We start from the raw sequence: 28000 nt of genomic DNA on the forward strand, positions 1-28000 counted from the left end.
TATTTTTACTGCTAGTCAAAATACAGTCACTCAAGCATATCCTTTGTTAATTTGAAAAAAAAAAATGATAGTTTAACATTTATTATTAATACCATACCAAAGCACAAGATAGTGCACTTCTTACATAATCCAATGATTCATGCTGTGATTTGACATATTTAGATGTTTCTCATTTACAGTTCAATATACATGATATACAAGTACAGTGTGACACTAACCTAGTATCAGTTGAATGGATCATTACTATTCTGTTTTTAAGAAGTTTGCAGGGTAAAAAGTATAATAAAATAAAAATGTTGATACATTTATTGATTGCATATGCTAAAAACTTTGATAAAATATCAAACTTTGTATCATAACAGCTTTTACAAATTAATTCAATACATTCAAAGGTACAAAAATCAAATTATTTTCATCCACAGTTTTATCATATTCAGTTGAACAACAGCTACATCTATTATATAAAATGTATGGTAGTTGGCACTGATGGTATAATCAAAGAATACAAAGCTCACTTCTATAAATGTTATCCACTAGTAAGGCAAAGTCTCACTCAACAAACACTCTGGTAATGTATATCACCTGAATCCAAAATCTATGCAAGTTGTTCTGGGTTAGATTTAACTGCTCAATAACCCTGAAAATGTATGTTACATCCAGCATCAGAAGCAGGATGCATCATCTATGTTTACTGATCACCAAAGAGTATATTGTTACTTTGAATGAACCTTCTCTAAAAAACTGGTCATTAATCCAGAAAATCTAAGTCAAATCAAGGATTGGTACCCTGAAACATTAACATACATCATCTTTGCAGGTTTGTTCAACATACAGTTTATAATTACATGAGAATAGGACTGCTCAAAACACTTACTCTTGTGGAGTCCCCCATGTGGCGCAAAGGCTAGAGTGTGTAATCTAGAGTCGCAAGTAAGGATTTAATCCTTAAGTCTCAGGTTCAGATCCACTGGGGATGTGGGGACCAGTCCTTCAGATTCGACCGTATAAACCGAGGTCCCACCTCGCAGTTGATGTGGGCACAAAAAAGATCCCTTATTGCTCAATGACCCTGAGTGCTAAGTATAGGTCAAATTTTGCAGCTCTCCACCAGTAAGTAGTGGCATCTCCATATGGATGAAAAATTCTTGAGAGGGATGTTAAACAACAAACAAACAAAAACAAAAAACACATGAAGAAAATGTTGATCAGGTCAAGCATCTGAAGTAAATCTGTTAATGTGCTTTAATCCATGCAAGTTTGTCCAGTTAGAGCTTAGGAATAAACCTTGCTCCTTAAATTTTAACTGGGATGACAATGCTAGGTATATAGCAAGAACTCATCTAGACTGTCCAGAAAAGCTTAAGAATATTTAGCAATATCTTACTTGCATGATTTAAAAAAATCTGCAATCTAACATTATTCTAAAACAATTTCAACAAAGTTTCTAATTTTCAACAAATTCAATGCACTATGAGATGAATTACATTTCTAAACCACATACACTCTACTTAAAGTGCAATATACATGCATTATACTGTATGTTAAATCTTTACAGTTCTCTTCAAGTACTCTAATAGTATATAAAATATGAAGATTACCAAAAGTGATCAAGCTTTAAAGTCCATTGAAACAATACAAAATTGGAGCAGAGCAAACACAGACCTCTAAAAACACCAAGTGCTATGGAGGAGAAAGCATTTTCTGCCATGTGCTCCTTGACATGATTGGGCAAATGGAAAAATCCACAAACAATTCAGTGTAAACAATTTTGATGAAAAACATTAGTCAACATTCAACTTAATGATAGATTAAATTTGCTATAACAATTAATTTACATGTAAGTGTACACACATGTATGCATACCCAATTTTACTAAATGAATTATTTCACAATATCCAAAATTGGACAATAATATATAGTTTCTAATCTAGCCAGACAACAGGAAATTTTCATTATCACTTAAATTACATGAAACTATTGATGTCTGTGAGCTACAAATTATATCTAAAAATTATATACATTTTAACAAGTGTTTACAGTTTAGTGTATTTATTATACACAAATGATGACTTAATTAATAAGACATACCAGTAAAGTCCACAGATTGACTTCCAGATTTCAGCTCAAAGGCTTGAAGATTTTTAGTGGCTTTTTCTCTCATAATTTTTTTTTCACTGAATATTTTCATTTTTTTTTCAAGACACTGTTTTTGTTGAGGTCTTTTAGCAGTTTGATGCAATCCAAGAACTCTGAGGGCAATTTAAGAACTCCTGAATTTCTTTCTTACCTGGCAAAAATAAAAATTTAAAAGTTTGAAATATATTCAACTTACATGAAGAAAACTAGTAAAACTAGCGATAATGTAATAGACCTTTCAGATGTTCCAAAGCAGCTACATATACCTTATTAAAAAATATAAAGTTTGAAGTATTTAGAGTCACCTGTATTCTGAACAAGGGATATGTGTATTTGACAGACAGATGAATGAATAGACTGATCACTATAGAGCACCTTAGTCTTTTTTCAATAATCATTATATTAGTGAAAATAAAATAGGAACTAGAGTGCTTCAAGGAATGTATATGTCGCCTGCTAGGTATCTTCATTAAAGAGGTAAATAAATCTAAGAGTGGTCAGCTATTAATTTAATATTAGCATGGAGGTTCATGCATTTGCCTGCAAGGAAAAAAAAGGATCCAAAAGTAAAAGACTGGGATAGAATCTGGCAATCAAAAATATAGTTCCCCAGTCCTCAAATGAATAATTAAATTGAAATTATGATGAATAACTATTTATCATTTTATTAATACACATGCAGGTGCTTCCAACAATCCTCGGAGGAAAGAGATTTCAGACTGTCTTTACTTTGTCACTTTGTCAGTCAACACGATTCATTGTAGAATACTGATCCCAATGTATTTTCATAGTATTTAAATAAGTTTGTGGTAACTGAATTTCATACAGTTTCAAAGTATAGTATCATGAGCTCAAAAACATATATAAATGCTAATTATCAAAACCCTGCCTCTAAAAATTTTGGAGATATAAGGTGTGACAGACGGACAGACAGACACCAGGTAAAGTGATCTCTAAGTGTCGTTCTGCTCTGCAGTTGACACAAAAATGAAACTTAGTCAATTTTTGAGCATGCATATCACTTCAGTGATGAAAGGAATGCTGAAGTGGTAAGTCTATCCTAATTATTTGAAAATACGGCAACCCCATTGGTCAGAATATAATACATATGCTGTCCAGCCTTAATTTCATTGGCATAAAGCAGCACAAAACAAGATTTGATTGGATGGTGCAACTTGTTTTTCTAGGGGGCGCTGTTGCAACCCTGGAAAAGAAAATAGGACTGGGGCTTGCCCTTTGGGGGCACTTACTGACCGAAAGTAAACAACAGAAATAGCAAATTACACTAGAAATATGTCCATAGGCCATGAATGCCCCGCCGAGTGTATAGTAATGCAACATGAAATTTTGTGTTAGTATATGAAGTTTGATGAGAATATCTTGAAAAGTTTCTTTAAAATTGAAATAAAAATTTTAAAAAAAAATGAATAGATGATAAGTTCTCACCAAATTATGTATAGATGCATAGCCTTAGATAACAATATCTTAAATGGTTTAAAACCATGCAAGATGCAAATTAAAGAAAAGTGAGGTCAAGGTCACAGGAAAGGTCAAAAATTTTTGAAATAGTTGAATAGGTCTTACTAATCTTACAGCATATTAAGTTTGATAAAAAATATCTTGAATGATTTCTTTAAAACTGAGCTAGTCACAAGCGTGGCGCCATGGTTAAAGCATCTGCTCTAGAGTCACGAAGTAAGGAATTGATCCTTACATCACAGGTTTGAATCCCACTGTGGGATGTGGACACCAGTCCTTCGGATGAGACCTTATAAACTGAGGTCCCATGTCGCAGTAGGTGCTGGCAGGAAAAAGGACCCTCACTGCTCAATGGCTGTGAGTGCAGAGTATAGGACAGAATTTGCAGCTTTCCACTGGCAAGTGGTGGCGTCTCCATATGAGTGTAAAATTCCCAATAGGGGCTGCAGATTACCTGTTATGATTGACCAAAATCCCTACTAGGCTTTAAACTCTTCATTCTTGACCTGTATATCGTCAAATGAGATTTGTCCAGTTAATTAAGGTAAAAATTACTAATTGATAAAACTGTAAATGATTTTTTTTTTACCTGAGTCAGATTTTTACTTTTCTTAAAGGTGTCTGGATTTGACTGTTGGTTCCACCTATCTCAAGGAAATGATCTGTAACAGTAAATGTTAGAAATCATAATCTGTTCTCTATCTCCTATAATCACGAGAAAAGGTGTTAAAAATTAACAGATGGAGATAAAATCAGCAGTCATATTAAAGGCTTTTTTCAATCATCAATTTATTAGTGAAAATCATAAAAGTATTAGGCAAAAATGAAAAATAAATGTTGTCATTAATTAACCTTGCATATCTCTACAATTTTCTGATAAGAAAATTTATACCCGATAGATGCAATATAATCACCCTTTGCCTGCCCCTAAATTAAATTATGAAATTTTGATAGATTTTGATTTAAGCAATTATTTAAAACAAGGTTTTTTTAGGGGCACGTACCCCTGCTTTAGATTTATATAAAAAAAAAAAAACTACAAAAAACGTGAAAACCTATTTCTATCTTACTGGTTTATATTTATTACAAATGTCCTCATAGTCAGCATAGCCCAGAATGGTAGACCGCAGACTCTCACCATGAACATTTTTTTTTTTTTTTTTTTAATTCATAGATTTTATTTGTGCTTTCACATATACAGACTATACAATATATTAGTTAACATTCAATACATTCTTTCATTTCTACTGCCTGATACTTCATATTAAATATAATTTCTTTGTAGTAAATATATGTTGCATTTCAAAATCACATTAAAATTGTATATGACATATTGTACATTTTAATGAATATTCACTGTGAAAGCTTTATATACAGAGATAAAATTAAAGAGAGGAAAAAGGGGGTGAAAGGGTGCAAAAAAGTGAGGTGGGGGGAACAGTATTAAGTATTTTAACATACTTGTACATTTGTATATAAACTTGAGAAAAATAAATACATTATATCATATCACAAATAGTTTTCCAATATTTTTCATATTCTGAAAATTTAGTTTCTTAAAAGTATAACTTTTTCGACTAATATTCTATCCACAATATTTTTTTCTAGCATTGAGATGCTTAGTTTAGGTACATTTTTAAACCTACTAGCAAAAATAAATTGCTTAACAGTAAGTATTAATATATTGTGTAGTCTAAACATGTTTTTGTTGTTGAATTTGCCAAAAAGTATATCCTTTCTATCAAAATTAATGGTAAAATGAAACTTATTTATAAACCATTCCTCAATGTGACACCATATTTTTTTAACGCAGAAACACTCAAAAAATAAGTGTTCAATCGTTTCGACATCTTGTTTACAAAAGGAACATACAGGTGAATCAATTAGTTTGAGATTGTAAAGGTATTTATTTGTTGCAATAATCCTATGCAGAATTTGAAATTGCATCCACTGAAATTTTGCTTCTTTTGTTACTTTAAAAGGAAGTTCAAATATTTTATTCCAGTCTATATCGCCAAAAAATATTCCATTATTTTCCCACTTTTCTAGTGCCTTAATTGCTTCCTTTTTCTTCTTAATGAGTAAACTATACATGTCTTTACAGCCTTTTGTACTTTTATAAAAAATATAAAGTGAATTAGGGATAAAAGGTCCAGTTTCTCTTTTTTCAATATCAATACTTTTCAATGTTTTTAAAACAGCTACTTTTAAACCTGCATATTCTACAAAATTTGTTTTTACGTTAAGATTTGTGAGGTACTCAAGGCTTACAAATTTTCCTTCAGAGTCAAACAGATCTCTTACAAAAACAAAGCCTGCATCAAAATAACTTTTCAAAAATATGGATGAGTTGTTCATTTTAATTCTTGAATTAAACCATATATGTTCATGAAGAATTTGCATATTATTTTGACCAGAGTCAATGATCTTTACCCAATTAAGTAAAACCTCTTTCCAAAACTTGTTACTTATTTTATTACACATATTAACAGTAAAGTCTAAACCTCTTACCCATAGAGATTCAACTTTTATTCCTAATTCTGATTCAAGAAGTTTTAGCCATTTTGTATCTGAGTTAATTAGTCTTCAGATCCATGTTGATTTTAATGCACATAGAAAATCTACATATTCAATCATTTTCAACCCCCCATTTCTATAATCTTGAATCATAACATTTTTCTTAACCTTATGAATTTTACTTCCCCATAAAAAGTAGTACAGGTCTTTCTCAAATTCGTCTAGGAGTTCCTTATAAGGGTTCGGAATAGTCAATATCAAATGGTTCATTTTTGGTATAATCAGGGATTTAATCACTGCTAATCTACCAACTGGAGTAAGTTTTCTTAACTGCCATTGTTTTATCAACTGCTTTATTTCATTTAATTTTGAGGGGTAATTCAGATCAACCATTTCATCTAAATTAATAGAAAATTTTACACCAAGAAGATCAAAAGTAGAATTATTCCAATCTAACTTCCATCTCGAGTGATGAAAAACTTCTTTGGAAAATTTTTTACTGCCAATCCAAACCATTTTAGTTTTAGTGAAATTAATTTTCAGACCAGATATAAGTGCAAAATAGTCAAGTTCTCTTAATATACCATCCATAGACTGTGGTGATCCATCAGATATAATTGAAGTATCATCAGCATATTGTGAAAGTTTATATTCCTCCCCATCAATTATAATTCCTTTTATGTCTTTATTATTTCGAATCAGAATCCCAAGAACTTCAGCACAAATTAGAAAAAGATATGGGGAAATTGGGTCCCCCTGTCTACATCCCCTCTGAGGGAACAGGTAGTCAGAAGAAATTCCATTCTGTATTACACATGATTTAATTCCATTATAAAAAGTTTGAATCCAATTTTTAATTGACTTCCCAAAATTAAAAAAGTCTAATGTTTGGTATATAAACTTCCATGATATAGTGTCAAAAGCTTTTTCAAAATCAATTAACATTAATAAGCCTGGAATCTGCTTTTGTTCTGTGTAATGCATTAAATCATAAACCAGTCTAATATTTTCACCTATGAATCTTCCCTTTAAAAAGCCAGTTTGGTCCTTATTTATTATTTTATTCAATACGGTTTTCAATCGTTCAGCAATACAGCCTGAGGCTATTTTATAAATCACATTCAACAAACTGATTGGGCGCCAGTTTTTTAAGAATTGTTTTTGTTTTCCTGGTTTTGGTAGGCAAGTTATTATACCTAACTTATTTGATTCAGTAAAGTGTGATAATTCATATGAGTTGTTTATTGCTCTTGTAATAAAGGCACCTATATCCTGCCAAAAGAATTTGAAGAATTCACAAGTAAAACCATCTGGTCCGGGACTTTTCTCATTATTCATATTTTTCAAATAATTAAGGACTTCAGAATTGGTCAATGGGCCTTCAAGACTTTCTGATTCTTTTTTATTTAATTTTGGGACATCATATATTTTTAATTTGTCATGAATACTTCCAGAATCCACATTCTCCCTACTTTTAAAAAGATTTTCATAGAACATTTTAACTTCATTCAAAATATCAAATTGGTTAAAAATAATTGTTCTATCCTCCTTTTCAATTTTAGGTATAACTTTACTCTGATAGTTTCTTGACTCTAGACTGGTAAAATATTTTGAAGGTTTTTCTCCTTCTTCTATCCATTTTACTTTTGACCTAATACATTGACCCATGAACATTTTTAGTGTCCTGGTTCGAATCCATTTGTTGGCACATTTTTATTTTTTCAAACTTTTTACCTGTATAAACACTAAAGAACGAGTGCACTTATGAGCCCCGGTAAAATGTGAAATAATGAAGAATCAAATTAAGCTTAATTTTCCATCTCAGATCATTAATTGATATCTAAACCCTAAATTCAACAAATTTTATTGCTGAAATTCATGAATATACAAAGAGCAAAGCCACGTTTTGTATCATTATATCAAAGTCATGCCGCATAGAGAAGTTTGTATGTACATGTATTTGGTTTTAGGAAAACGGGAGGGTTAGGAACACAGAAGGGTTAAGAGAGTTTAGTGTCGTTAAAATGTCATCATAAATAAAAGTGTCAAACATTTTTAACATTCAAGCAAGACAATGGTACCAGTATTGAAAGCCACCCAAATACACCTTTTTTCATTTTAAAATATAAAGGAACTAATGTTAATACTTATTGCATTATTTCAAATGCAAGCATACCAATTTCATAGTTTGATCACTATGGATACAGGCATCTATACAACTTCATTCAATTTTTTTCTCGGGTAAAATAGCGCAAGAAGTATCATTCGGCAAATGTGCCTGTCAATGATCCACCATCAGATTGTTCAAGTGTCTGATTTAAGATTTAAATGCCTCCTCCCCTTGATTTAAATAAACGATTGAAACTCAAAATGGGTTTGATATGACTTTCCAGATCTATAGGCATTTAAAAAACTTCATTTGTTTCAAATCCATGCTGATTGATGTTTTAGCGTGATTTTAATTAGAAATGTCCACTTGTGTTTAACTATTACTAAAAGAGAACAATTTGGTAATATATTCTAAAGTAATACAGCACTGAAAAAGGGCCCATTAAGCATTCCTTAAGTGCACTTGTCCTTGCACTTTGATTTTTTTATACAGGCTTTTGCATTTTACTTATATTTTCTTCCTTAAATGCATGTTTGGTGTTGATATAAAAGACATCTACAGAAATGCAGATCATAAATTCTCTTTAACTAAATGCAATCAACCGGAACTATACCTCATTGTAAGCACACTTTGTTCGAGGACACTAATCATTCACTTTGTGTTACTCGATACTGCAGGTGTCAGGAAAAAGAATCTTGCTGAGCAATAACTGCTGTGTTTTCCTTTCAAGAACATAATGACATGTAATAGTACTGTTGTGCCAGTGGGAGAGATACTGTTCTATGCAGAGTAGATGCAGTTCATTCCTTGGGAAAAATGTGTGCATTGGCGATATGTTATGCTAAAAATGCATGAGGGTTTTCAGATTAGAAAAGAATGTGGTAAGGTCAGTTAAGGTTTTATGTCCCATTGCCATTACTCAGTCAGACATCAAGAATGACCCTCATACAAAGGATGTATAATTCTGTAAATACTGAGGTAGGATCATATGAACACACAGTTGACTAGAATGAAATATATCGAGATAACAAACAGTATTCAAGCTCAAAAGCCCATCAAAAAATACAAAATAGGAGCAGAGCAAACACGGACCTCCAAAACATCAGAGGTGGGATCAGGTGCCATGGAGGAGTAAGCATCCCCTGCAGACCGGTCACACACGCCATGTGCTCCTTGTCACAACTGGGAAACAATGGAAAAATCCATCGATAATTCAGTGTGTAAATAATGGCCTAACAATAAGTATGAAAAACGTCACTCAGCATTTGACTTAATGATAAATTGTATTTGCTGACAAAGTCATTGTATCGACCATAGAATTTACAAAATGATAACTTTAAACAAGACTGCTGATATTCTTGTTTCAGCAACTTATTTGTCAATAACTTACCTCGTTTTAAAAAAATTTCAAACATAGAGGATGCTCTTTCGTATCAAATCAACTGAGAGATATAAACCCTGTATGCAGGTGATGAAGGTATATTGCTAAATAAGTAAGGGAAGTTGACAATTGAAAAGTTAAAGCCATCTCATTTGTCATAAAGCTTGGTTGTTAGATTACCATTAACGTAGAACTAAAGCAATACATGAGAAACAAGAAACTACACACATGTGGCCTAAAGTCAGTGATCGGAACATACATCGATAAGCTTTTTCTAAAGACTGAAACCAATATTGGTCCTAAGGTCAACTCAAATTTTTAACTAGAAGTGTTCCTTTGATATACTATATTTTACTTATTTTCTATAGACTTACTATACCCTGAAAAAAAAAATGGAAAACAGGAACTAGCTGTTTAAATGACCTCGACCACCGAGGTTAATCTAAAGTTTGTCCCTGCCTACCTGAAAAACAGACTACCTCGGGCAGTCAGTAATTTCCAACTCTGGTTATGAGATGCTAAATGTTCAATATTTACAATCAAATGCTTATATTTACATTTTTAAATTCAGGATAGATTGAGAAAGTCAATAAAATCACTTCTATATTATGTCTGTATACTTCAACTGAGAAATTAGTTGAAACTGGTTCCAGAAAAGAAGCTGAAAATGTTCAATAGTTTACAGACAACACTTGAAACATGATGACTGAACAAACACAGATAGCAATAAGTAATTTAAATGACTCAGGTGAATTATAACCTGTTCAATCTAATAGATCCATCTTTTTTCTAATACGACGGTTGATCCAAAAGTTTGTGAAATTTAATTATCTCTAAAATTTTATTGTGATTTGATGAAAGCAAACAATAGGCATATTTATAATATGGAGTCTTTATGCAACAATACTGGATATTTTCACCATGTTCCAATTACCAATAAGGTCACACGAGCTTTCTGAACATTGATAGTTGTAAAATCAGGGGGAGACTTCTACGTAACGTCAAGTTAAGTATGTCATGTCACATTATAGGAGCGTTATAGGAGCATCTCACCCTCATGTTCAATTCGACTAAGTAATTCTACAGAATATTCTGCCTTTTTCTCCTTTTCTCTCTCAAGAAAAGCCTTGGTATCCTCTCACACGGATCAACTTATCTTAATATTACACTCATATTTCAAAAATACTCCCCATCTTTGCATATGGTGTTCCAATTTCAGAAGCAAAGTCAAGCACAGTACGTCAGCGGTCAACGTCCATCAACGCTTTTAAAATTTGTCTATGAGAAAAACAGACCCTCCAAAAGGCGGCCACACCTTTAATCAACCTCCATGGAAGATCTGTTTTTCTTAAATTTCTAATGCCACTGGTAAATCAGTTGCTTAATGCATTTTTCTCCAGCCTGTATCAGTAGTATACCCCTTTAAGTCAGAGTGTTCCCAAGATTTTAACAAAACTTATAACTTGACCAAAATGTGATGTTCTCTAACAATTAAAATATGAACAAGAAATCATCAACTAATAATCTAAATATCAAGTTAAATCAGTAAAACTCTCACAGAAAGGTATATTAGTGGTCAAGCAATCGTAATTATGACAAAATTTTCGTTTTATTTGCCACTTAGTGCAGGATTTTTCTTATTTCACGTATTAAGAATTAAAATGATAATGAACGAGTAAATGTCTCCCCTGCATTTTCAAACATCCTTTGCTATGGCAACTGCCATAGAGTTACTATCATAAATATTTAAAATATTGTTTATTAAAAAAATTCAACAAGTGTCTATATAATTCTTATTTGTAATTTTCAACCACTTACACTAATAAATAAATAAAAAATGAAGAAATTCCATGAACTTTCGAATCAACCCTCGTACATGTCAGTCATTAAATTTATATTAATATACAGTATGCATAAGGGAGACCAAATGTATTATTACTGCATTAAGGAGACCAACTACTATCCACATGTAAATCAGTATTTAACCACTTTCACTAATAAATAAATAAAATATGAAGAAATTCAACAAACTTTTGGATCAACCCTCATACATGTCAGTCATTAAATTTATATAATATGCAGTATGCATAAGGAAGACCAAATGTATTATTACTGCATTAAGGAGACCAACTACTCTCCACATGTAAATCAGTATTCAACCAATTTCACTAATAAATAAATACAAGAGGCCCAAGGGCCTTAACGGTCATCTGATTATAATACAACAATTAAGAGGATCCACAGAGTATAAAATGAACTGAAAGGTGAAGCTTTGTTGCCCAAAAGCAAGAAAAATAGGGTGATCAGGATCAACAAAATAATTAGTCTAGTGTTCATGAACAGTTCATAAATTAGGTTCTAATCTGTTCCCCATTTATCACTATCACCATACAGTTATTAACAAACTATTAGTGCTTCTGTACTACCCGGTATTTTAATTCCTTGTTGAAAATCTCTTACATTGGACTCTTTTGGTCTTTGATGAACATTGAATAAGACAAGTTATTTTTGTCTCAATTTTATTCATCTATTACTTACAAGTCTACCTGATCATTAAAACTATGAAAGTACTTTTTGTATTATACGATAAAAAACCTTGCATAATTCTCTTATACTATTAACCTTTCAAGTACATTATTTACAGTGATTCTCACGTCTGAGATTTTTCTCAAACATGCGTGCCACCAACGTTTTTCCCGACTCAGCTGAGAAAAAATTCTGAGATTTCTCAGAAAATCTTGAGATTGATGTATACCAGTCTCAAACAAAATCTCACAATTTTTTTTTTATGGTACAATGATCGCAAATGTTGTGACAGTGCACATTTTAATCAATAAATACACGAAATTAACATACAAGCACAGAAAGGATGTTAATTTCTCCCAAAACTTGATTATCCTGTGAAGGGGGGGGGTTAATTACGCGCATGTAAGTATTCTTATTATATTAATATTGTCCACGCATGGAATCAAGCACTTTAAACTTTACCAAAAGAAAAAAATAAATAAAGAAAAAAATAAAGAATAGAATATTCTAGTGGCACGTTCGTACATAACATTTATATCTTCATTCGTACAGGAATTAATATAATTAATTTAATTCATATTTAAATGAGCTATTTGTGACAAGACATTTTTATTACATGTAATTCACAATGTTCATGTATATCAGAAAAGGAAATATGATTAGATAAAATATCAAAACTCCTCGGTCCCGTATTTTTTTTCTCAGGAAGTTATATTTTACTATTTATTAAGGTAAATATTATACGAAATATTAAAAGAAATCTGTCTAGAATTTCCTGTACAAATTCTTCTGTTCTTTCGAAATAATATGTAAATCACCATTTATTTATTACAGATGATAGCAGTCTGTCTAATTTGGTTCTTAATTAAATCTATAAAATTCTTGATTGAGAATTTGGATCGACTTTATACTCACAATGTATTGTGCGTACTTAAATCCTTGACCATTTATATTATTTATAAGAATAAACTTGACTTATGACCATTCTGAAATACATGTATAAATCACAAGAAGGACTGCATCTATTCAAATGTACTTGCTAGCTATAGTACTTGCAAGAATAGATTCTTTTTTAACAAACAGTATTTTTTAGTACGACAACTTACATTTTGAAGCAAAAAAGTATGATCCGTAGGTTCTTTTTTTTTTTAAAAATTACATCATTACGCAGTGAAACTTTTATTTACGATACAATTAGAAATTAATCAGTTTCTCATTACTCAATGAGCGTATGCGAGATTGATTTGGGTTTTCAATGTAACGATGATTATTTGTCAAGTGGTGCTATATTCATTGTTTATTATTAATCTAAAAAAAAAAAAGAAGACTTTCCGAGACATTTTGTCACAGGGGATCATAGAAAAATGCGATGTGTTAGTTTGCCGCTTCCCTATACATGCCCTTAGTTCAAATTTCAGCCGGTTTTTCTTCCTTCTGGGGGGATATGAGCTGAAATTCACCGACAATTAAACAGTTCCTCGAGAAATTTCCTTGATAAATTAAATCCTGTAAAACTAAGCATGCGTATGTTACCTGCTCCTGGATATGTTTGCTGTTTTTCCACAATTATGGTATACTCGCGAAATTTATTACAGCATGTGAGAAATTTACATGATATAGGCCTACTGAGCATTTTTTTTTTTGTGGATCTGCTAGAAAAAAAATTCACTCAGGTTTATTCTAAATTTAAATAGTCCCTATGACTCATATTTTTTTTTTTTTTTGCTATGGAGAATTAAGAATTATACAGATATATCTAACATATATAACAAACAAAGAAAAATGATTTCTTTTAATCAGTCTGGGGAATATAGTCTTGATCCGCCTACCTGCTACATGTAACGTCACAATGGTGGAAGTGACGCCTCGGTGTATGTTTTTGTGTGTTTATGTCGACAGACGAACCAAGACTACAAAGTTTAGATATGTTTTTGTGTTATTCTTCTGTAGGGATTTTTTACGGGGGGTTCAATGAAAATTGTCGCAAATGTCGAAATGGAATCCTCTTTGTTGAATGACTTGAAACAACAAATAAAAGACGAAGGAAGTGTGGGATGTGTTTTTTCGTGATATTCACTAAAATATTGCATAAATAACTGACTAAAAGGTAAATTCAATCATTGATTCAACAAATTCATGCATTTTCAGAAAAAAAGGTTGTATATAACAACGAGAATAAGTCCAAGATTTTTCTCAAATCTCAGCTTACGTGAGATGATCGAATCTCAGAAATGTTGGTGGCATGATGTTTTAGGAAAATCTCAGCTGAGGCAGAAATCTAAGATTTGAGGTTGAGATTTGAGCTGAGATTTTATACGTTGGTGGCCCCGAAGCCAGATGTTCAAAAATCTTTATGAAAACTTTTACTTGTTTTGCCTCTGATATGCCCAGGTGCAGAGAAGATTTTCAAAGAAATAATGCATTTTTTACTACAGATTCACTATATTATCAATAGAGCCCCCCCCCCCCCCCCACACCTAGAAACACCAGAGCCTCTCACCCTGGGACCAGAAGTTTGCTCATCATACATGTAAGTAATCACTTTGTTTATCTGATTAACACTAAGGAGCAGACAGGATTATTTAACAGAATTAATGCATTTTCACTATATCATCAAGAGCCCCACCATTACACCAGCACATCTGACCCAGGGGTCATGCAATTCACTACTCTGGAAGAAGCAATCATGCTCATCATAACTATATGCTTAGCTTCTTTGCTTTTTAACCAGAAGCAGAAAAGAGTATTTTCAAAGAAATTTTGCTTTTTCACTATATAATCAATAGAGCCCTTCCCCCTTTTTCACCATAACCCTTGACCCTGGGGCTATGAAATTCACAATTTTGGAAGAGGCAATCTTGAATATCAAAAACAATGTACTTAGTTTGTTTAAATAATACCCAGGGGCAGAGAAGAAGATTTTCAAAGAATTAATGCATTTTCACTATATAATCAATAGAGCCCCGCCCTAACACCAGAACCCCTGACCCTGGGGCCATGAAATTCACAATTTTGGAAGAGGCAGTCTTGCTTTTCATAACTATGTACTTAGTTACTTTATTTAATACCCAGGAGCAGAGAATAAGATTTTCAAAGAAATAATGCACTTTCACTATATGATCTATATTGCCCCATCCTAGCACCAGAACCCCTGATCCTGGGGCCATGAATTTCAAAATTTTGGTAGAGGGCTCAATGCTTATTACAATGATGCGAACAGTTTGACTGCTTGATGTCCAGGAGTAAAGAAGAAGATTTTTAAAGATTGCATTATTTTTGGTGGTTTTAGCCCCGCCCCTCAGGCCCCAGGGGGACAGGGACCATGAAATTCACATGCAAGTCTAAACTCGACGTAATGAAGATTTAGATTTGCAAACAAGGTCATTACACTGACCATAAATTTCTCGACATGTAAAATTCTAAACAAGGCAGTAGAAAGCTCTGTATCATGGACTTAGTTGTCAGTAGGATGTCTTGGTTCAAAACAGTTACTACATAGAAGATACTCTTGCCGTTGCAAAATTAGTTGAAAGACGTAGACACCATCTGCAATTGATAATATAATGTGATTTTGTTTTCTTGCAGGACATGGCAATACTTTTATTCTTCTCATGTAGAAGTTTGCACATGAATTCTCCTTCATTAGAACATACAATAATAGGTCGGCAAATTAATGATCACAGTTTTTGGAAATGCGAATTATGTAAAACACATTGTTTGAAGGCTTTCATACCATCTGATGGTTTTGGGGTAAGAATCGTGATTTCTAATTTTCTTTAAATTTTCTACAGGTTTTTTAGAAACAAGATTTCATTAAAATCACTTCTTTAATATGGTAATTGTAGCACAGTGCTTCTTCACAGCATTTAGATATTTATCTCATGCACATTTAGAGCAATTTTTGAAATTTAAATATGGTATTCTTAAACATTTGTTACACCATTATACAATTACACAGGTATTTATATTTACTTCGAATTTTAACATGAAATTTGATTTGAGTAACATTTTTGTGGACATCCATGGGTTTTAACAGGTCTGGACGATTTTAATATTAATTGCCATAAATGCACAGAATAAACAACATGCTAAGGCAATCTTTAAAATAATGTTTGTTTGCCCTCTCCCTTCACCCAAAGATGCTATATACCAAATTTGGTTGAAATTGGTTGAGCGGTTTCAGAGAAGAAGCTAAAAATGTTCAAATGTTAATGTACGTCGCACGACGACGGACGAAAACGGATAGCAATAGGTCACCTGAGTTACTCAGGTGACCTAAAAATATGAAGAAATTCCTCAAACTTTTGGATCAACCCTCGTACATGTCAGTCATTAAATTTATATAATATACAGTATGCATAAGGAAGACCAAATGTATTATTACTGCATTAAGGAGACCAACTACTATCCACATCTAAATCAGTATTCAACCTCTTTCACTAATAAATAAATAAAATATGAAGAAATTCAACAAACTTTTGGATCAACCCTCATACATGTCAGCCATTAAATTTATATAAAAATAAATATGCAGTATGCATAAGGAAGATCAAATGTATTATTACTGCATTAAGGAGACCAACTACTCTCCACATGTAAATCAGTACATGTATTCAAAACGAGAGATTTTAATACCCTAGTAATTTACATGTTTAGTTACATGAACTAAATCTATTTACCTTTGTCATCACGCAAGAACTGTTTTACATTCATCCAACTTTAACAACATTATACATGCATACAGTGTATGCCATACATTAGGAAGACCAGATGCATTATTACAACATTAAAGAGACCAACTACAATGGAACAATGAGACAGTATTCCAAAATGTTCATCCCAATACCATAGTAATTTCCCTTAATTTGTTTGTATTTAGATGACCTAAATCAATTTATCTCAGCCAGAATTGGAACAAAAAAGCTAGTCACACAAGTGGCCAAACACATGAACAGACAGATGGACATGATGATTCCTATGCATATATACAACCATGCTTATATACACCCAAAGTTGCCAAAGTAGAGCAGATGCAGTGGTTAGAGCGTCTACTCTAGAGTCGCGGAGAAAGAAGCTGATCCTTACATAGCGAGTTTGAATCCCACTGTGGAATGTGGAGACCCGTTCTTCAGATGAGACAGACGTATTAACTGAGGTCCCGTGTCACAGTAGGTGCTGGCTCGATAAAGATCCCTCAATGCTCAATGGCCGTAAGTGCTGAGTATAGGACAAAAATTTGCAGCTCTCCACCAGCAAGTGGTGGCGTCTCCATATGAGTGAAAAATTCTCAAGAGGGACGTTAAGCAACAAGCAATATACACCCAAAACTTTGTTTGCAGAAGATTTTGTGATACATGCTTTACAAGTATACATATTGTTCATAAGGGAATAAAAATGCTATAATATATCATTAAGGAAAGCAACTGAAATTAAATGTGCACTTCTAATTGAACTAAACAAAATTACCCTTTGTCAGAATGTAGATTTATAAACAGGAAGGCTGTTTTTCTTCATTTTTTCCATGTCAGATTCAGACTGTTCTTCAAAAAATTCTGGCATACACCCTGTAAAAGTGAACAGTGCAGATAATAAAGAGCTTCTAAATAAACTGCATAATATTTAAAAGATCCACTTAAAAGGGATAACAAATGCATATAACTGCATCAAGGAGACCAACTGATATCCATATATATATAAATCAGTACATGTATTTTAATTGTGATATTTTAATATCCTAGTAATTTACATGTTTAGTTTCATGAAATAAATCTATTTACCTTTGTCCAATGACCAATGAGCACAAGCACTGATTTTTCCTCTTTTTTCTTAACGGAATCACCAGGGCCAGTCTGTGGTCCATATGATTCTGGCATATGTACACTCTGTAAAATGCATATTTGTACCATGTACAGGCATATGAACAATATTTCTATACTACATACATGCATCATTAAACTTAATAATCTTTTTTTCCAAAATTCATTATTCATAGTGTTTTGCTGTTAGCAAAATTCAACAAAAACTATACTGTATATGCTCGCCTATAAGGTGGTCTGCCTATAAATCAGTTGTATTTTTTGAGGTTATTTTGGAGGGATTTGCTATTGACCCGCTTATAAATCGATACAACTTTTTGCCAGAATCAATTGACAATTTCAAATCAATGCTCTGATGTTTTAACCTGGTTTCAAAATACTAATCTTTTTATGACTCACCTATAAGTTGGACATAGAGTATATACAGTACCTGCATTATACATGCATTAGGAAGACCAAATGCATTATTGCAATATTAAAGAGACCATTGCGGCAAATGAAATCAATGTATGAATTGTATTCAAAACTACGGGTGTACTAATTTGTCTGAAGTATATCGTGATATAATGTGATACACAAAGACTTGAACAGGATATGTACATATACCCACATTCCTAAATGTAACAACAGTTTAAAAATCAATAATTTTTTTTTTTTTTTTGCAAATTTCACTGTCTAATTTATGAAATATAAAATATTATTTAAAACCATAAAGCATAAAATGGTTGAAAGCTCATTTAATACAATAACTGACATAAATAGGATGTTTAATCTACATTTATTAATATTGTGGGTCATCACCCCATTTTTTGTGAAGGAATCGTGAAAGGCATTGTAATTCCAACTTGCTCACAGAGCAAGTTTTACACAGAGGACCAACTCTTTATTCAAAATTTAGTTTACATACTTAATTTTTTAACAAGTTTAATGGGTTTATAAAACTTTAAACTAAGTCAAAATATTTTGCTTTCTAAATATGGACAAGAAATGTTTTTTGCTTAAAATCACCTTAACTTCAGATAAAAAAAATGCACTGTGCTCATCCTCTTCAAATGCCTTGTTTGTAAATAACTGATAAAGGGTACATCTCACAAATGCTTCATTATTACAAATGTCTTACAGTAAATATAGGCATCACCACAACTTATTTCATTAGTAAGAATAAACCCTTAAGCAATGAATATAAATGCTGAAAAGTGGTGCATTGTTAGGAGTTGATCTTACTACACAAGTTTCGAGATTATCTCCATTGCACTCGGCACACCTCGGCCGATTCGTACCTCATCAAACGTTTGATGAAGGTGACGGAATCAGCCGAGGTTTGCCGAATGATCTCCATTGGTGCACTCTTTTGTTATGGAGGGAAGTTTTGTTTCCACATTAGCAGGCAGGTGGGACAGTTATTTATATATTGCATACATTACGTCATTGATATACTGTGAAACCTGTCTTATCCAACATGTTGAAGGGGAATAAAATCAATGTCAGATTAGACAGTGTGTCGGATTACCCAGTGTTGAATATTTCTGAGCATTATGATAAATGTCAGGTGACTTCATACAGAAAAAAAAAACATTTTTCGTTAGGTTAAGAGTACATGTGTATTTAATTGTCAAAGTGTGTGTGTGTGTGTGTTTCTTTGTTGTATAAAATATACCTTCGGCTGATTAACATTTCTTTGAGACACATCATTTGTTACAGCACTAGTAAACTCTGTAGTAATATACGATAATTTCTTTTAAACGTGCAAAACAGATGGAACTGCCAATCACTTCGAGTTGTTGCAATTTAATTTTTAGCATTTTACTTACTAACAGTAGATATTAAATATTTTGTCTACCTTCTGTAAACAGTGGTTTTATTTTTTTTTCTACACTACATTTCTCTCCGATTTTTTCTGCATTGTTAACTTCTCAAGATAGACTGTGCTATTAATACCCTCTCGTGACTTTTCAAACAAATGGGACGTACCTCTAAAACATTGTTATTGCGATTTAATTTTTATCAAACAACATTAACATTTTAAAATTTAATGGGTCTACTTAAAGTGGAAGTTTTTTGCTTCCTGCAAATCTTTTATGTGCACAGTCTCACTTAATTCAGTGTATATTAACCCGGAAATGAAACATTTTCTATTAGACGAGATGCTGTTTTCAAATTGTGTGTTGTCTACATGTTATACAGTAGTTTGCTGTACTCATTTTTTAGGGAGACATGACTTTAAAGGACTCTGACTGCATGTTTGATTTCAATTTCAAGCAAAAAATCTTATTTATTCTGTTAGGTAAAGGCAATCTAAATATCAGGTACTCCTTTTTATTTTCTATCGCGTGGATGCTATTTTGTCAATGCGAGAATAAAATTGATAACAACGAAGAGTACTGATTGCCTAATTTTTAAATTCAAACACAGTTCATTTATTGTTTATATAAACACCATCAAACTAATACATGTAATTAACTACTAAGTAGACCAAGCTTGTGCCCAAATGGAACTAGCGACTAATTATGGTACAAATGTATAATTATGTCGAATTACCCAGGTAAAATCATAAGGTAATTATCTAGTCTTGTCGACAAAAAGCACCAGAATTCGGAATGTACAGTGGTCGGAATATACAGTGTTTTATTCTATATATATTATAAAGAAATTTTTGGGAATAAAATATTTAAGTTTTAATGGTCGGAAAGTCCAGTGTGCTGGATTGCACAGTTGTCGGATTGGACAGTGGACACTGTAACATCATAACTGATTGTCGGGATGCACTCTTCAACTTGAAAATTAAGGAATTAAAGAAAAGGCGTCAATTTTTTTCAATGAACAAAAAATCAGAACAAAAGAAACTAAGAATCAGAACAAAAGAAATATCAGTGGATAAGGCCACAATTAAAAAATTGTTGGTTTGGCATTGCCGATTGAGTCTTTAAACACTTGGGTCAGTAGGTAGGGAAAATATTTTTTTTTTTTTTTTTGCTGATACAAAAATTAATGCTATTAAATCAATTGTGTTGTATTATTGCATTTTGTTATACAAATTAACAACTATGTCAAAACAGATATGAAATTTCACACGTCATACAGATTTCTAATACAGTTTCAGGTCTTGAGTGACAATTATGAAGCAAGAACTTCTGCTTTCTGCTTTCTGAGCAGGAAAGGGCATATACAAAACAAATCAAACAACACTAACAAATAAATGCTGAAATGATACATCGTGATATGTAGGTATATTGGGTTTGGATAATACACAGACATTATGATACGATACATCTCTCAAAACAATTTTATGATTCAATACATGAATCTAGACATTATTTAAGTTATAAAATTTTAATAAAATTACTTTCTTATTAATTTTTTTCTAAGGATAAATTAACCATAAATGTACAAACAAACAAACAAAAAAAAATCAAAAATCAAATCACTTGAATTGAAATTTACAGCAAGGTATTGCTGTAAAAATTATCATTAATATATTTGTCTAGGGAGGAATTGATGGGAATTGCTTTAATTTGTCTTTAAAAATTTCAAAATGATTTATAAATCATGATTGTCAAATGTCAATAAATAACACAATAAAGTAGATTCATCATTTAGTGTAATGGCTAAGCATTCAGATTTGTTGTGTTTCTCATATATATACTGAAACTTTGAATGACACAGTTTATAAACAAGCTGTCTTCTCTGTAGTAGCGGCACTAGTGAAGAATCCAACATGTTTCAAAACTTGTAAGAATGGCCTGATTTGAATGTGTAAGATACAGTTGCAATGCCAACCATGCCAACATTTGGCATTTGTTTATTTTTTAGTTATTTATGAACCAGCAATAATTAGGGCTGCACCAAATATATTGATACATATCTAGATTAATGAATATATCGTATCCAAAAAATAACTTAATTCCAATACATTTTGGGCAGGCAGTTTTTTTATGTAATTCTGTGAAAAAGTTGGGAATTTCAATCACCAAAGATTATATTTAACTGTTTTGAATTAAAACTGATCAAAAATGATATAATCATTAAGGAGGTAGCACATCTTAGATGATTATTACAAAATCATAAAAATACATAGACAACTTTACTTAGCATGTTGATTTTACAGTCAAGAAAAGTTTGAATTTGAAGTGTAATTTTTAAAGACAGTGAGACAAAAAATTAAAAATGAGTTGCAAAACAATTATTATTTTTATAAAATTCATGCATAATGATTTATAAGACTTTTTTGACAGAATTGTTAAAGAATCCAATATATTGCATATCGCATTAAAAAATGTCTTCTTCTTTTTTTTTGCTCAATACACAGCCCTAGCAAAAATGATATACAACAAGGACTTTGATTGGATTATTAAGGCCAACATTTTTTTATTTTCTGTTTTACGGGAATTTTTTTCAAAAATTTGAGTCGGGGGGTCGAAATAAAAATAAAAATAAAAGCTCGGAATTTAAGCAGTCGGTCAGAAAAATAAAAATAAAATGAAAAAATGCAATAAAATTTTTTATTTTTAATTAAGGTTGGAATTTTATTTGTATGACCTTAATTTGTTAGAAAAACAGTGCTATTTGAAAAACTTATGTACACAAAACACAGAATTGGTACTGTTAATGGATCAATGAACTATTTTAAATTTAACTTTCTCTTAGATATTTGGAGCAGGGGTGCATTTCTAGTATAAAGCTTGCAGTTTCTAACATTAATGCAAATCAAACATACAAATCTATAGTCTTCTCTCAAATGTCAAATATCATATTGTCACCACAGTAAACCTATAGGACTTCTGTCACACCCCTCATAAACTTTTCAGAATCTTTTATTTTTCGGTATTCAGCAAATTACAAGATCTGAGGATTTTGGACTAGTTCTGGCAAAGTTATGTAGAAAATACAGTGAGACATTCAATGGATCAGCTAAAATAAATTAATTCACAGAAGTGCACATGAGACATGAAAAAAAGAAAAGTTGAATAATATTTTTTTTTTCAACGCACTTCCAATTAATATATACGTAGGTTGAAAAAACGTACCACAATATCTCTATTGAAAACATATTCAAACTTCCTCAATCTGTAGTATATATATCTTTTTATCCTTATGTTTTCTTTCTGAGCATGCTAACTTTCAATATAATTGTAGAAAATACACATCTTTCCCATAGTATACACATGTAAAATACACATGACAATATTCTGTTTACTGCAGAATTTAAAAATTTAATTGTTGAAAATGGTTCTAATCCACAACTGTTGAATGAAAAAAGAAACCAGGTCTTGAATTGAAATAATATTTGTAAGGGCGTATCATTTACAACAATACTTTTCCCTAGTGGTAAAAAAAAAGTTGTTTTACTAAACAAGAGCTATACATATACACTACATCAGCTGATATGAATACGCTGAACAATCAATGTACATTAATTTGTTACATAGCACGCAAAATTCCATAAAGCAATAAAAAAGGAGATAATGTCTTGTATCAATCAAGCATCAAGCATATATACTGATATATCTTCGTAGGTAATTCTGAATTCCAATATTTGTCATAAAACGAGTGAAAGTTGTGACTCGAATTTCCTCAGTCACGCCACTTTCTACCAGTTCTACATAGTTCTAGTGTTCTGTCGTTACTTGTAAAAGAAAACATTTCTGTCTTAAAATTAAGTTTAAAAAATCTTCAAGACGTATTTCAATGTATTGAAGCAATTGTCAAAGATAATACGTACTCAGAACCTTTCAAAACAAGCGGTTGACAGAACCTCGATTTCCACGTGGCCCTCCGCATGACATTTGATCAAGATCACTGATTCGTCTATTTCATTCAATCTTTCATTAAAATTTATACTTTTTCTAATATATAACATTGACACGTCACTTTTTAAACTGACTATTTAAAAACACGTGAAACCCTCCGATTCTGACATTTTGGCGCTATGCTGTGCAGTGACTCTTCACGCAACGAATACTGTGATTGGATGAATCTATTTACCTCAGCCAATGACAAATCGCATTTTGAAAGGCTTGTAAAAAGGTTATTTATATTTCTTTTATTTTTTCAGAGACTATAAATAAACTATCGGCGGGAGAAATAAAAATAAAACTTGAATTGGGGACTTTTATTTTTATTTCATTTTAGCCCAAATTAGGGTCGGCGCTCCCGTAAAACAGAATATAAAAAAAAGTTGGCCTAACATTCATTCAATTGATCATAATTATTAACTGTTATTGCACTTTCATTTTCAAAATGTTGTTAGGTATGTTGTTTGTTCATTCTTTTGCATTGATATTATATAAATAGTGCACGTTTTTGAGGGTAACAGTTGAAATTGACACCCCAAGGAAAACCATTGTCAACCGACGCGTCAGCGGAGGTTGACAATGGTTTTCCGAGGGGTGTCAATTTCAACTGTTACCCTCAAAAATGTGCACTATTTATTTTATTATACTGAATGTCTTATTGATTTCGGATGTCATTAAAAAATTCGGAGATCGTCGTTAAGTTCACGCTTAGAAAGCTTTCAAACTCCCCGCGTCTATTTTTCTCAATAAAAAAGCTTCGGAAAAGATTTACCAACCTCTTTATTGTTTGTTTGCTACTCAAAAAGTCCTTTATCATCTAAAGTTAGCACTCGCAAGGATGTTTCGTCTGTCGTTTGTCTTTTTCAAGTAAGCCACATCGGACGCAAGCTTTTATTGACGTCGTTTACTCGGTTTCTTTCAAACGCACAACCGACGTTTTGAGAATTCTACGGTGAACCGTACGCGCATGATTTGAACGCATGTGATATTTTCGTAATGTTACCCGTTGTCAAGTGTGTTGCTAACGCTGAGGGTAATATTACGGATTGTTAAATGTGTCTTAACCAATCAGATTTTAGTATTTAACATGAAAGTATAATAATATAATTTATAAAAGAGTATTTTAGCAGAAAAAAATTATCAATTTACCTTTCTTGGAATAAAGACATGTTGACCCTTGAGCTGAGATTTTCTCTCTTTCCATAGATGTGTTGCACTGGGGTCCACATGATTCTAGCAGAGACCCTGTAAAAAAGGACTTAACTATGGAAAAACATGAAGAATATATGCCTATTATACATATCTTAAATTCTAATAAAAACAATGTTTTTTAATTAAGATCCATATATTTCTAATGATTGACATAATACAAATTCAAAATAAAATATGCATGTCTATATTATACCTTAAGCAGACCAATTGCATTAATACATCCTTCAGGAGACCAACTTAAATCAATATTTGAGAAATATTTGTGAAAACAATAAATTTGTCTACTTTACAGTACTAAATGTACATGGAATCTATTGGATCATGTTACTTTAATTGACCTGCCTTAGTTCAACACAGTAATCTAACAAAGAAATTGAGCCAAAACAACATTTTAAGACTTTTTGAACAGTGCATGTTCCTATCATTTCAAAACCATTACCAGTAAAAAGCTAATATAGGAAAATGATGACAATTAATTAATATTGTACTTTCAGGTATATTAAATGAATCAATCTGATTCGTCAAGAAACATTTGTTAAAAAGCACTATTACCCACTGAATAATGAAGCCACGCCCTCCAGTGTCGCAACAGTCAACATTGCTTGACGACGGGTGATATTCCAAAAAATAGTGACTGCGCAGATTTATGCGCTCAAGGTTCACTATTATTTGTATTTGTATAAAACATTCAGTATAATATAATAAATGTTGCATGTAGTTGAGTGTAACATTGAAAATTTTCACCCCTTGAAAACCAAATACGTCAAAAAGGGGATAGGTTTCTTTTCCAACTTCTATATAGTTTCGCCCCTGCAAAAACTGGTATAGACCTAGGAAATGTTTAAACGGGCTAAGAGAAATCAAATGCATCGAGAGTACTTTAATTGTTTTTACCCAAGTTACATGCCAAAAAAGATTCAGAAAGACGTCACATAAAGTTAACGTTGATTTGAACTGAAGTTAGGGTGTCAAAAGTCATTCACGTCCAAAAGTGACATTGATCATGTGTGGTAGATAATAAACTCCTACGAGCAAAATATGCTGGCATAATCAAGTGAGGATCTTTCCCTAATCCTATATATAAATCCATTTAATACAATATTATATGCACTTAAGCAGCTGTTTATGACATTGTAAAATTATATAAACAAGACCAGTTTATATAATTTATAACAAGACCGGTTTATACAATTTATATACCAGGGTAATTAATAATATAATTTATATAATTTTATCAAGATAAGTGTATGGGGTAGAGGGAGCAGACATTGAGAAACAATGTTGTCGGACCTCATGAAACTAAACTAACAGTCTTCCAAATAACCCGGGAGTCCAATGCCAGGGACCTGTTAAATTTGCAGCTGGGCATGTAAAAATTGTCAAATTACATGTCCGAAGAGGGCATATGTGAATCTTCTTTCATTGTACGATCTTTACTTGCCATTTATTCTGTCCTACCCCCATTATTCCCGTAAACGTTGCTATATGTAATGTCTTAGATGGATTGCCTGTCTACATTCTCGATACGACCTGTCAAATGATTGTCAATCTAATCATTGAAGTGTTTAGTTTAACCTATTTGTTTTCTCGAAGTTTCTTGCTAAATTACGAGACGTTCATCGATGCCACATACTGTGGCACTACAGTCATGATCCCATTTCTGAAATTCAGTTCAGCTAAACCTGCCAACAAATGACCAGCATGCAACTCAAAAGTTATTAATGAACAAAAACGCTTTAGAAAATGGCAATCACGGTGAATAAACACACGTGGTACAGTCACGGAGAAATACAATGCTGAAAAAATTAATATAAAACCTTTATACCTAATTTTTTTTTTTGTAGCACAATACTGGTAAATGTAAGAATTTTGAGTAGGGCATGTACAAATTTGAATGCGCTGGGTAAAAATGATAGGTCTACATGCCCGAAGGGCATGTGCTGAAAAAGAATTGTTGTGAAGACTGAACTAAAGTGACAGCGCCGGGTGATCATATAAAGTCCCTTTTATTACATAATAATTTGGCAAATTATCAACATATCACGCTAAAATTTCCAACATATCTTAACGGTGAGAATTTTTATTTTTTAAGTTGAAACCCTGTGACCTGTGAAAAAAATGAAATTTGTATCATCTAAAGTCTTAAGATGTATCAAGGTAATTTTCAAAACAAATTTGCGGTTAGGGTTATAAATGAAGGATAAAACCAGAGACCTCGGAATGGAATACTTGGAAGTCTCTGGTTTTATTCTACCCCAACTGGAAGTTGTATCCCATCTAAAGTCTTAAATTTAACAATGTATCGAGGTAATTTTCGAGGAATAAATGAGTGCTCTACAATAAAGAGTCTCGACCAGAGACGTCTGAAACGATCTATTTGACAAGAAAAAAGTCTCATGAAGCGAACAATGTCATTTTAAAGTAGGTTAATGATTGATATATGAACAAAATACGAGCTTGAAGCAGGGTGCCTAAAATTGAGTTAGATACCTTGTGGTAAAAATAAGTAGGGGTGCACCGTATATGAAACAAGTGCCTGTGATTGATAGTCTGAAATTTCTCTTCACATAAATATTAAAAGCTTGCAGTGATCGCTATAAATCTATACAACAGTCAAGTTACATATGGTAAACTAACATAAAAACAAGATTACAACAGTCATGATTACAGAAGGTATATTTTGTCAGTAGGTGAATGTAAACAGGTAAACACACGTGGGACAGTCACCGCAAATAAATGAACCACAAAACGACTTATAACATTAAAATGTAAATATTCATCTGCACACAGAGTTTTGCATAATAATTTTAAAAAAGTGTAAATTAAAATATAAAATAAACAAACCTCAAACCTTGTAACAAGGCTTGTTTCCCTGCATTCTTATACCTGGTTCTCTGTCACTGAAAATGCAGGGAACCCAGGGTGCGTTATTAACTCGTACACAGATTTGTTGATACGAATAAACCTATAAACATATATATACGAAATACAATATTATCTTAAAAAATGAAGAATTTCAAATTGCTTGAAA

At 32.1% G+C, this 28000-nt stretch overlaps 1 long non-coding RNA gene across 1 annotated transcript; it reads right to left on the reverse strand.

Moving 5' to 3' along the window:
- Positions 1-27958, reverse strand: LOC133175067 (uncharacterized). The gene is made up of 6 exons (XR_009719222.1): positions 27814-27958; positions 24907-25002; positions 17927-18031; positions 17616-17713; positions 4205-4277; positions 1-2287 (listed from the first exon to the last, which is right to left on the reverse strand). It is a non-coding gene; the product is annotated as an uncharacterized LOC133175067 (long non-coding RNA).
- Between the last annotated feature and the right edge of the window lie 42 nt (positions 27959-28000).

This window comes from Saccostrea echinata, unplaced genomic scaffold (genome assembly GCF_033153115.1).
Source record: "Saccostrea echinata isolate AGI-Se365-2 ecotype Australia unplaced genomic scaffold, CSIRO_AGI_Sech_v1 ptg000060l, whole genome shotgun sequence".
Lineage (NCBI taxonomy): Eukaryota > Metazoa > Mollusca > Bivalvia > Ostreida > Ostreidae > Saccostrea > Saccostrea echinata.